Genomic DNA, 13,695 nt, shown 5'->3' on the forward strand with positions numbered 1-13,695 from the left:
GCTCTTTAAAACTCAACCCAACTTCTTACTCTTACCCCTTTATGAACTAGTGTCTTCCTCTTCTGGGATTCTCAGGTACAATAAAGCTCTTTTAACTGATCTCCACTTAGTGGACTTCCTTATTAATGGCTCTTCCTTATGAGTGGCTCTTCATTCATTCCATGTACCATACTGACTGATGTCCATGGCCTTCTGCATGCTCTCAGCCAGAGAATGCGCTCTGGCATCCTACGTGCCTCTGTTCCCACCAGTAGGGACTGAACTGTGAACTTACCAAGGATCTGATATGTTTCTTCCCAAACTGGTTGACAGTTGCACTTATAAATTTATTTCTTCCTCCTTTTCCCCCTCCCCCTCCCTCTCTTTCTCCTTCTCCTTCTTCTCTCTCTCTCTTTTTTTTTTTTTTTGGTTTGTCTTTTCCCACTGAATATAAACTCTGTATGGGCATGAATTTATCTGTTTTGTTCATACTAAATATCCACTACTTTAACAGTGCTTGCACATGGTAAACAGCAAGTATTTGTTGAATGGACTAAATATTATGTAAATAAGTAGCAATACTTTTGGCTATAAGCACTTCTATATGTAAGAAAAATGTAATTGACAGTAGTTTAAAAAATAGGGATTTATTTTCTGTACAGATAAGTCTGAAGGTAGAGAGTTGCTGTCACTGATTTAGCAGCTTAATTATGTTAACATTTGGGAGGTTCTACTGGTCTTTACCTCATGGTTGAAAAATGGCTGGAGAAGTTCAAAAAATCATATCCTTTACCATATGGGATCCAGGAAATAATAGAAGGCAGTGCAAGACAGACCCCTTGGATTTTACCAAGTAGAGCTACATGCTAAGTGAAACTTAATCTAGGTGCTGAGTAACATTATTTGAGATCAAGTTCTGGTGTCTGAACGAAATCAGGATTGTATTAGTGTACAAAACCACACCCTCAGGGGGAAGTAGGGAATGCCTTTTGGGACAGGCAACAGGTAGTGGTTGATATAATATGTAAACCCAAAAAATATCAGTAGGAAAGAAAGTTAAAATCATACACACACATACACACACAATGCTGATTCTTGTTATTTGTGGTAGTTATGTTTTGTAAAATCACCATTAATATCGAATCAGTGAATACTGGACCACCGCTCCGAGGGGAAGTACAGGGTTAGGTTCTCGTGAACCTCTGGTTACATTTCGTCAACCAATCAATACACAACCTTGTTTCATGTGAATTTCTTTTTAAAAGATATCTTATTTAATATATATCGTTGATTCATTAACATTGAACTCACAGCCAACAGCACTGTAACTTGTGCCTAGATGAAGCTTTCCTAACACATGTATTTTCTATGTAAAGCACACCACAGCCTTCTTGTGCTTAGGAACACTGTATGGCACTTCAGAATTATGCTTGGTGGCCATTTTACACTGAAGTCATCAACAAAAAGCACAAAAATGCAAAAAAAATGGTACTAAATAGACTGTGAAAAGGACACTTATTTAGAGTTTGGGAGCTGAATCAAGAAGGCAGAGCATCACCTTATTCAGCCTCAACTGGGAATGTGAGTAGTTGGGTGACAAATATTTTGCTGTTCTAATAATACCCAAAATGACTATGAAAGCACTAAGAGTTTTTAATTTTGAGTTACAAATAGATTGTATCAAGTAGACAAATTCATAAATATGGAATCCATGAAAAATGAGGACCGATTGTAAATTTTTCTTATTCTCTTAACTATGTTTATTTTATCAATGGATTATGGCATTGTCTACCATATCTGTTTCATTATCCTTACAATAGCTCAACTATGTTTCTAGCTTTCCTTGGAGTTAGGCATGGTCTTGTGACAGGTTTCTTGTTGAAGGAATGGACACAGAAGCAATATGCACCCCTTCCAGATCTGGCTCATAAAAATGTCCACAGAAAATTCTCTGTGCCCTTTTCCCTTTCTCACTGCCTGGGATGGAGACAACCTCAGGGGAATTCTTGGGAGTCTTTTGTTGAATTTTCCAGAGTCACAGGATGGGAGAAACCATCAAAAGGAAACCAGGAAACCATTATACCTCAATCATCATTGAGAGGTGAACTGTCCAACATGATGAAAAAATTCACTTTTGTGTTAAACCATTGAGATTTGGAGATTTATATGAATACAACAGCCAGGTTTATCTTATGTAATACTCTGACAATTACTATTCCAGTTAGTAGAAGAGGGCTTCTTTATACCATGTCTATGTCTCTACTGCCTAATTCTCTGTAGGATGTACCTTAATTACTCTGTAGAGTTTGATGAGGATATTATTTAGTACCTCTGGTCAGCTTCAGCATCAAGGCCAAAATGATAAGAAAGAAATCTGAGTTACCGACTTCACATTCAAAGTGTTCTTCCATGCAAAAATGCATGGTGTTGTTTGTTACTGTCTAATTGCACTAGGAAACTCAAGTCCTGGATCATTCTGTTATTCAAAAACATTCATTGAATTAGTAGGGATGTATGATTCTTTCTCTATCTGTTACATTAGATAAACAATTTGGCCTGAAAGAGACAGTATTCACAGGGAAACCCAAGATGAGTTCAATTGGTCAAGCTATATTAATGCATGTAAACCCAGGAAGTGAGGAGGAAAGTTACCCATTTTCAATCTCATAACATTTCTGGAATGTCCTAGCTTCTGGCTTAGTATTCTCCTTTCACTCAATCTTCTCCCCCCTTCAGTGTTCTCATCACAAAAAGTGTAATGTAAGAACCTGCTGGAAACTAACATATTAAAATAGATCCAAAAATGTTTTTTTCCCTTCAATGACAGCACTTAGGGGGAAGAATTAAAGTTATTCTGAAGGCTTTCCTCCTGGGAGTGCTCTGCATTCCAGAGTAGTTACTAAACCTCTGGTCATGAACTGAGAGCCTCCCAATCCCTTGGCCACTTTTCAACTCTCAAGGCAGATTTTCTTGCATCAACAAACATTTACTGACAAACTGTATTTCAAGCTGCATGTTAGGTACTATCCTAAGAATTCAAAGATGACAAGATCTCCATTCTGGGAAACTAGATACCTGAATTATACATTAAACAATGTAATAAGTACTATAATTGAGGTGTGCACAGAATTCTATAAGAGCAAAGAACAATGAATTCTTCCATGCAGATTGGGCAGTGGAATAAGGGCAGGTAAGACTCTACAGTGAAGGAGATACTTGAGCTAGGCCTTAGTGCACTTATGGGATTTTGACACACAGAGGCAGGAAAAACGGGGTTCTGGGCAGAGGCTGTAGTCTCTACGAAGGTCCCAGAGACAGAGAAAAAATGCGTTCAAGGCATAGTGAGGAGATCAGTATGATTTAAGTGTAGAAGAAGGCAGGAAAGGGAAAACTAGATATAAAAAATTTTAAAAGTAGAAATGAGTCAGCCACAAGGTTTTGTATATAACTTGTATTAGGGAAAAAATGCAATTTACGATCCTTCACTACTTTCTAAGGAGAATGGAACTAGCAATGAATGGGTCTTTATTATTTTCCTGAATGAGGTGATGAGTGTGGCTATGCATGTTTGTTTGGTATATTGGTTCTATTATAAGATATATAAGAAAAAAGAATGGGTAGATAGGGTTATAGGTGCAAAAGAGAGGAACAAGAAAGATTTGGGGCCTTCATGCTGGAAGGGTAAAATAAAAAGCTCATAAGTGGATTTACTGAGCTGTTTGCCATATCGTGAATGATTGCAGCCTCTCCTATGAAATTATAGGTAGCTTCTACATTGCTTGTTAATATTTTGGGATGACGAGATTATTTACTGAAGAAATCGAAGAAGTGCTGGGTTTATCTATTCTTCAGGATTGATACTTTGTGAAAACAGAAACTGTCTACATGGAAATCACATATTTATGCTAAATTTGATATAGATTTTAAGCAGAAAGGTATTATCCCATTGGATTTTTAAGACTAGCAATTTTAGATTAAAGCATGTTAAACAAGTGATGGGGTAGCAGAGATGATAAACTGCTCATCATAACAAATGCTCTCATTTTTTTTCTTGTCCCCACAGCAAAACTTACATTCTCTAGAGTTTCTTGCATTTAGATATCATCATATGATTGATTTCAAACCGAAAGAATGTGAGCAGAATTGATGAGCACCACTATGGGTCTAGTTTATTAACTTTTTAGCTGCTGGAATGGAGATGACCCATGGGGCCATGACGAAAGATGTACATAGAAAATAGAAAAGATTCTGTCAGTTTTAGCTCCTAAATGTGTGGAAGGGGGATCCCCACCCACCCTTTCAGTATGAGCAAGAAGAAAACCTGTATTGTGTTTGAAACATTACAAATTTCGGATAACCTTCCAAAGCCATTGGGTTACCCTAACTAATACACAATTAAAGAAACAGGAAGCTTTTCAAACAATCCAAGCAGGTGGGATGAAAATCTGAATTGAGGCAGATTTGAATTGAGGCAGAATTGAAACAGGAACGAAGAGGTTACCAGTACATGACCTAACCACTCCTCATAATATGCATTAGTCAGGTATTGCTGCAATCATATAGAGTAACAAATAACCCCCAAATATTTACTTTTCTTAAAAGTCTGTAGATCAGTGAGGTTTGATTGGTATATGCTGGGCTCAGGTGGGTTTGGCTTCTAGTTGTCAGCTGGTTCATATCTTTCCTAGATGCCTCATTCTGGGGCCTTCAGTGAACTGGGGCATGCTCTTCTCATGGAAATGGTAGAGGCACAAAAGAATAAAAGGAAACATGTGCTTTCTCTTAAGGCCTAGTTCAGCACTAGCACTCAATCATTTCTGTGCACATTTCATAGTGAAAGCGAGTCATGTGACTAAGCCTAACATCAATGAGATATATGAGTACAATCCTGTCATACAGGAGGTGAGGATTCATGGCAAGGGGGAAGAACTGTGAACAAAGAATACAAGGTTTCCTGAACTATACCTCAAAATTGTTCTTCTTTGTGAAGTATTCCACAATTATTCCAACCTTATTTTTTTATATTGTCAGTTATCACACTGCTCAGCTCATTTTAGATAAAGGAGTTTGCTTTATTCTATTTATTTCAATGGTTAAGAAGCCTGCCATATAATTAGACACAGAAGCAACTAGCTAATGGTCTTGAGGCAAACGTTTTTCTAACATATATTCAAAGCAAAACCATTCTTTATTTTTATGACTACACTATGAAAGGGAAGAATGGGGCAACTGAGAAGTGCTTCCCGTTTCTCTCAGTATGATATCTACCTCCCTAAAGGATCTAAGGAACTATTTGTGAATATTAAATAAGATTAAAATTATCATTTAAAAATTAATTTTTAATGTTAAAATATAGTGTTAATATTATAAAAGGCAAATAAAGTTAGGTAAGGTAATTGCAACACATGTATACTTTGTATACTATGAAGTCTTTGCATACTATGTATACTTTGTATTCTTTGTATACTAGCCTTACCATATAAAATCTTCCTATAAATAAGTGAAAAAAAAAGACATACTAATAGAAACATGAATAAAGATTTTAACAGGCAATTGATGAAAGAAATAAAATGAGCAGTACATATAAGTTTAACTCCACTAGTAGAGAGAAAATTCTTTTGAAAATGAAATTGCATTTTTTTTGCTTTCTGAATTGATAAAGACTTTAAAAATAATATTTAAATTTAGCAAAGCTTTAGGGAATTAGGCATACACTGCTGAGGGTAGTTCACATCCATTCTCTTTGTTTAGCCAATTTTACTTTTAGTAAATTAGTTTAAGGAAATAATTTTGGATGGATAAAGATTTAGTTATAAGCATGTTCACCAGAGTGTTCTTTTAGGTAGGAAAGAAAAAAGAACGAAACAACATGTGTCCAACAATAGAGAATTGCTTAGATAAGGTACATTATATCTATATAAACGATTTCAAGCATGGAAAGAAATTCACCCCACATTTTTTAATGGGGTACATAATTTCAAAACAATATTAAAGCATGATCCCATTTTTAAAAATTATCTTTCTCTTAAGTAGAGTACACATTAAAATATTAAAGGTTATAATTTATAGGAGATGGAAATATAGATAGTTCAATTTTCTTATTTTGCTTTTCAAAGTTTCCAATATTCTACATTGCACTTATATCTTTGTGCCACTAGAAATATAATGAATTAAATTAAATTAGAATTTTCAACAACATGTCTAAAAAACAGACTAAAAGATGACTTCACAAATCACTTTAAGCAGTGGAATAGGGTATAATCTCTAAAAATGACTATTTTGAAAAAACATCACATTCAAAAACATAAATTCTGAGATGATAAATAAGATTTTATTACTTGAGAATGAAAATGTCTACTTAAGTGACTAGCTGTTTAAAAGCTGGGCACTGATAAAGAGAAACAGTCTCCTTGCTGAGGAAAAACAAGCTCACTGTTTATGATGTCAAAAAAAATAGTTCAGAAGGCAGGGGATTCCCAGAAATGTTTATATGTAAAATTACATAAATACATTCTCTTGTCTGATTGTGTCTATTAATTTTGGTCCCTGTTATCCATCTCTGGAAAAAAATGGCCAAAGTCTGCCAAAATCAGTCTAGCACTGTTGCATTCAAAGATGGAACAAATAATGTTTGCAAATACTGATTATGCCATAGATTTGCATCACGCTTTAAAGCGCTTCATATCTCTCAAAGCATTTTTATTTTAAGCGTGAATAAGAAAGAATAAAAAGAATAATAGATTCCAACCAGTGCTTATCTCCAATATCATAAGCATCTATAAATGTTTATTAGCTACTTTCTGTAGATAACTTACAAAGAAATACATCTTTCTAGACTGATTCTTCTGTGTGAAATGGAACTTGGCCTTTAATCTTCTGGGCAGGCCTCTGTAACTGCACCTTATTATAATTATTTTCTGTTTCCTCTCTTGGACTATGAGCTCTGTAAGTCTTATTTGTGTTTGTTTCCTAACACTTAGCAGAGTACTTGGCCCACAGTAAGTACAAAATCAATGTTTTTCTGAATGCTGGATGAATGACACTTGTTTTGAAAAGTGAAATCAATGTTTTCTATGTAATATGTCAATTATAGCTCAGTAAAGCTGGAAAAAAAATCAGTGTTTTAGCAATTGTTATTAAATTGATTTAGTAATTAATTGGCATTTCTTTTCTAATCATATGAAATGTGTTCCATAGACTGAGACGTGACAACAAAGTTCTGCAGAAAAGCTTCTAACAACATAAACACAGGAACATTAATGGATCTCTCTGTTGTTTAACAAGATTTACTTTTGTAAAAAGTGCATAAGTGCATAGAAAACTGTTTCAACTATGCAACCTTCTAATCCTTAATAGATGGGCCGTGTTTTCTGTCTGGTGTTGAATTTCAGCTCTGAACACACTTTCTAAACTACTTATTATAAGATGTCTCCATAGGTGTATTTGCCAAATAGGCTGTCCAAGTTGTTCACATCAACTCCATAAGCTCCTTTTGCTTAATAATCTATTTCTTGCCTAGAGAAGGATTATTGACCAGATAGGCATCCACATTTCTACGAGAATCCAAAATTCTTTTGGAATTATGTAAATTTAGGATGATAAATAATTTCTAAGATGTCACAAGTTTAGAGGCATGATTATTAACTATAGCTAAGGGAGATTGTGGCCGCTTCTCTCATGCCTAAATTTTACTTCAGTTTAAACTAAAGAAGTCGATTCTTTTTCAAGTGAAAATTCTCTAGCTATTAGCAATCATTTGGGCTTCAGTTTGTTGAATGACTTTCAGATATTTTCCTAGGAAATTTTTTAATAAAGTAATAAATGATCAGACACTAATTATTCAATCTATGGGAAATATGAAAGGGCCCACTTTACCAATTCTGTTGGTTTATTCATGGCAGGCTGAACTTTTTTAAAGTCAAATAGTCATGTTTTAAAACAGTTGTAGTCAAGTTGCTACTGATCTCTGTCTCACAGAACGAGAGCAAATTTTTCTAATTCCTTTGGCAAGAAACTCAGGCATATACCACAATACTCAAGAGACTCCTCCATAGAAATAAAGTTTGCAATTTGAATGAATCCACTATGGCCAGTCTTCCCTGATCAAAATCAGGGAAGAACTTTTAACACACTCCTTTTATTCTTCCTATTTCATGGGGAAAAAAAACCCCAAACTAGTTGAAAACATAACTTCATTCATCTACAAAAAGATTTATCTGTATTTCATCTCATATATTCCCTGAACAATACAATGGAAAGCCGATTCCTCCCCTTTTCAAGATGTGGTACTTGTATCTGATATAAATATGAATTAAGATTGTAAAATAATTGCATAGATTAAATAATATCTATTAGAATGGTTTTGATATAGAAAATTTATTCTTGTTCTTACTTCATACACATACTCCAGCAAGGAGACTTTTTAAAATCAAATGAATTACTTGCTATAATAATTCAGTCTTAAAAGGAATGTGTTATGTTGAAGAACTGCTGGTTTCCTGTTTGGTGCAGAGCGTAGCATAAGGAAGGGGATGTCAAGTATAATCTTTTCCATGAAGTAGTCTACTGTGGACCATGGCCGTCTTCCAAATTATTTAAGGAAAAAAAAAAAAAAACCCTAATGAACTAACACAGAGGCAGGGCTGTTTCCATGGCAATTCAACTATCAGAAAACCCAAAGAACAGAGATTCTTTCTCTAGCTAGTTTACGTAGTTCCATTTTTAACTCCTTGCTGCTGGCAGTCAGGATCAACGGGAGCTCAAGCTATCCAAGTAAATGTTTACTTTCCAAAACACCAAGAAATATAAATCATGATCCAGTTATTATTTCTTGAAAAGATTATCATTATCCCCTGAGAGAGAGGAGGAAAAAAAGAGAGATGTTTATAAAGAGCTTTGGGCGGAGGGCAATGAAAATGGGAGAAGACAGAACATGACTTCTCAGTTGTATTTGACAAACATGTACTGACTGTCAACTATTTAGGGAACACCAAGATGAGAAGGAAAGCTGACACAGACCTCCAGAAATTCAGAGCCTACCACAGGAGGCCATCAAGTAAAGAAAAAGTTCCTATACTGTCTTGGTAAAAATCTATGAAAGTGATGTAATCAGGGTACAGGGGAGCATTGAAGAGGGGCACTAATCCCACTTGGAGTAAGGCTGAGAATTGCCAGAGAGGTAAAACCTATGCAGGTTTTAAAGGTTGGGTCAGAGCTAGATAAGTCAACGAGAATGGATAGCACTGTAGGAATCAGGATAGGTATAAGCAAAGGGGAAGCAGAACAGTGTGCATAGGGAAGAATGCCAAGTCGTTAATTTTTCCTAAAGAAGTCAGTTATTTCTGTATCGAGGATGGAAAAGCAGCCAGCGATGAGATTGGACAGAAATTAAAGAGGAAGATCTGTGGCTTTGGATTTTATCTAGATGAGAGTCTATACAGGGTTTGCACTCCCTTTCTTGGCAATAGTAAGAACAATATAAGAAATAACAATGATAACTACAGCTGCCTGTTATTAAGTACTTCCTTGTAATAGGCCCAGAATTAGTATCTTATATAATGTTATCTAATTTAATATTTATCTACCCTATGAGGTAGAGTCTATTAATCTCTTTTGTAATATAAATGTTTGAGGTCTCGCCAACTTTTGAAATCCCACTGGGAGAGCTAAATACTTGTTTCCTCAAGCTCCTATGGTAGGAATGGCCATATGACACAGTTCTAGCCAATGAGACATAAGTAGAAATCTGGATTCCTAGAGAAGATTTTGATTTTCTGATGAAAGAAAGAATGAAGAAAGGGAGGGAAGGAGAGGGGGAAAAGAAAGGAAGGAAATAAAGAAAAAAGAGAAAAAGAAAGGAAAGAAGAAAGGAAAGAAAGAAGAATAGAAGGAAGGAAGGAGGGAGGAAGAAGGGGAGGGAAGAAAGGAGGAAGGGAGGGAAGGAGGGAAAAAAGAAAGGACGGAAATAAAGGAAAAAAGAAAGAAAAAGACAGGAACAAAAGAAGGAAGGAAGGAAAGAAGGAAGCAAGCAAACGACTGCTGCAATTTCCATCTTCTTCCTGCCTTGAGCACAATGAAATGTCTGGAGTTGCAGCGGTCGATTTGTTACCCTGAGGTAAAAAAAATTAGACAATGGCCTAGAATATGGCAAGAAAGCTGGCCCTGAAATCCTCAAGCTCCTGCACAAAATCAGCAGCTGTTAGTCACTGGACTTCTTGATGGGTGGGGAAAATTGCCTATTGACAGTTGGGAGTTTTGTTACCTTACAGCTGTAAGTACCCTCGTTTGACATACCTATTTTATAAAAGAGGAGAATAAGGTTCCAAATCATTAATAAATTGCCCAAGGTTATGCTCTTAGCAAACAGTAGAGTCAAGATTCCAAATCAAAGTCAACTTTAAAACTTGGGCTCTTAAACATTTCAACATATCAGTACTTTTTACCTCATTCTTTTGCTTGAACAGGGCAAAGGAGAGGTAAATCCATTCCTAGGGGAGACAAAAAGAGTCTTCATGGCAAAGAAAAGGAAAATTTAAGAATACAAAAGCTGAAATCTCACTTAATAATCCAATCTGGGTTTGATCCCAATAAAAGGGGAAATGAGACAAAACTGAACAGAGGAATACTTCCCCCAGTCCAGCGTGCATTCTCGGATATATCCAAAGCCTTTTCCGTCAAGTTTCCTTCCCTTCTACTCTCAATAAGAAATATATGATTGCTAGCTTAAGGTACTGCGCTTCCCTGGGAAATAAAAAACTTAACGAGCATGTTGGCAATGTCTTACACTTTGGACACAAACTACAACTTTGATGCTTAAGTTACTTATTCATTCAAATATGTACCGAATTCTTACCTTTTACAGTGATGAAGGAAGAACTTAGGAGGTTGTTAAAGGAACAGAAGAACTTTCGAACTTTCTACCACCTCACATTATTGTTCATATTTATAGTATATATAGTTATTTACCCTACAGCTCCTTTGGTAAATTGACTGTAGCTTGCTGGGCCAACCACTCTGTGCCATGCAGGGATCTCTAATTCATGAGATACATGCACAGAATTATGATATAAATAAAGTATAGGATGGTGGTTAAAAGTGTAGGCACTAATATCAGACTGCTGGATTGAAATCTCAACAATGTGCCAATTATGTAACCTTGGGAAAGTGACTCACTGTTCTTGTGCTTCAGTTGACACATCTTTAAAATGGAAGATAAGAATAGTACCTACCTCCCAGGGTTGTTGGGGCGGGTTAAAGAAGATAACCCATTTAAAGAGCTTAGAACTTCCTGGTATTTAATAGGTGCTCAATATACATTAGCTAACATCATTGTATTTGTTTTTGGAATATCCATTTACCCTATATTGAATCTTCCAGCCCTTCCCCTGCTTCATACATCTGGTACTCAAGTGACTTATCCTTCTCACTAATCTCCATCAATAAAGTCTGCTATTACAATGCATTTATAGTACAATGTATTAAATATACAATGCCTCACCCAGGGGCATATTAAGTATAAAAGGCCTCACCTAGGGGCATATGTACCTTAAGCTTCATCTCTAGTTGTGGTATATACCTCTATATACCAATACACAGGAAACTATATTGCCAGGCAGTAAGTCCTTTGTGACATTCTTAAAATCACAACAGGTAAACAGTTTTCTAATTAGAGGTAAGTAAAACTTCAGGCTGAGTTATCATTTGAGAGTCAGTAGAGTATTTCACACTAGAGTGTAAGAGGTTACTATACTATGATATCATCTCTGTGACTCCAACGTGGCAATTCACAGTTCAATTTTATAATAAATGTCTTGCTCTATTTGCCCTACGTAAGTAAAAATGTCTTTTACTTAATGGCTTTTCCAGAGTAACAAAAGAGCCAAAAGGTCAGTAGCCATGTAGATGACACCTGCCTCACATTTATAAATTCCAATAACAGCAAAAGACAGTGTCTCACTCTTCAACAGACTTGGCAAGTACCTGAGCAAATAACAGGAATGTTTTCACAAACGTATGCCTTGGGTTTCCAGCACCCAACTCTACCTCACTACAAGGAAAACCCTATTCTTACATCCTGAAGGAATATGTAAACATTTTTTTTGAACCACCAAGTTAAATTTAACCTATGTAACATACACAGATGACACACTTTTTACATGGACTGCCAACTGTATTTCAATTTAAGTCTTTTCAGAAATATTATTGGAAGGAATCCAAATGTATTTTATGGAAACAGTACATAAAAATTAAATTGAAAAATTAGCCTTCCAAAGAGAAAAAAATCATCATAGAAACAGCAAAGACCATGCCTCTTTTGGAAAAAAATATATAATTATTGTTTAATAAAACCTCACAAACTTTTCTCACTAGCATTAGGGTGAATGAACACAACTCACCTTTGAAGATAAAGCTCTGTTGTAGCCTGGCTATCCAGCTGCAATTTCAAAACTGGCTTAAATATCCACTTAGGAGTGATATGCATTATCACAGAGAATTTATTTAATTAGAAGAAAATAATTCTTAACAATAATAAAAGAATGACCTTATATGAAAACAAGATGAACATAGTAAATAATGTTCTAGAAAAATTAAGATTTGCTTCTTAAAATCTTCTTGAGAGTCTTCTTACCACAAATTCCTATTGTTATGATTTTTAAATTATTATTCTGCATGGCCTACAGGATAAAACCAAAGTCCTCTATGTGACATAAAAACCTCCACGGTGCAGTCACTGCTTATCCCTCAGGCTGCCCTTTTCACCTTTCATCTTGTGCCTTCTCACACTTAGAATCTGTCATGCTGAACAAATTTCAGTTCAGGGCTTTTATTCATATTTTCTCTGCCCGAAAGTCTTAGCCTAGTCTTGACCATCTGGTAAATCTGCATTCATCTCACATTTCAATTTAAATACTACCTCCTCAATGTAAAGCCTCCCCAGGGGATTAGGCTACTCTTACTCCTTAAGAGACTCATTGCATTGTGTACAACATGTTGTTACAGTGGTTATGATACTGCACTGTAATTGTTTCTATGTATCTCTTCCAACTAGACTATAAGTAACCTGAGTACAGGGCCAAGTCTTTTCATCTTTACATTCTCTAATACCTGGTCTCATATCTCACACATACTAGCTACGTAACTAGTATTTGTTAAATGAATGAAACTTCTGCGTTCTTATCAACCATTTTTGGTTGGGTATTAGATGTTTTATTATATACATTTATCAACAGTCATAAACGATCTGAGATTTTACCCTGCTTATGATCATAGGTTCACCCACTGGTCTCATCGATGTTGGCGGAAGAAAACAAGACTCCAGGACAGAGAAGGACAGATTATTACTTACAGCAATAGCAGCAGCCAGAAATTTTTGTAGCAGCATCCCTTGCCTCAGGTCCCATAAGGGCAACACAAATGGGCCCACGTCATGCCCATGGGTTGCATTACAGGAGGGGTACCCTGAGGTTAGGGAACTCAAATCTTTTACTGGAAAGTAAACATACCCACCCTTTACTTGAGACATATACCTTCAAGGCTATTCACTGTACAAATATCTTTGGAGAGATAGTCTAGAACAAAAAAAGTTCTTCTGCTTACAAGATGTACAGAAACATAAATGGCCCAAGGAGAATTGTCACCCAGCAACATTCATGAGAAAGAAAGATGTACATCTAGGGACAGAATTGATCTAATTTTACTTAAATAGTCAGAGGGAAC

General features: G+C 35.8%; 1 pseudogene; it reads left to right on the forward strand.

Moving 5' to 3' along the window:
- LOC111737462 overlaps positions 1 to 13,695 on the forward strand; it is a 36,185-nt pseudogene that overhangs the window by 12,032 nt on the left and 10,458 nt on the right.

Source organism: Pteropus vampyrus, unplaced genomic scaffold, assembly GCF_000151845.1.
Source record: "Pteropus vampyrus isolate Shadow unplaced genomic scaffold, Pvam_2.0 Scaffold27, whole genome shotgun sequence".
In the NCBI taxonomy this organism is placed as follows: Eukaryota; Metazoa; Chordata; class Mammalia; order Chiroptera; family Pteropodidae; genus Pteropus; species Pteropus vampyrus.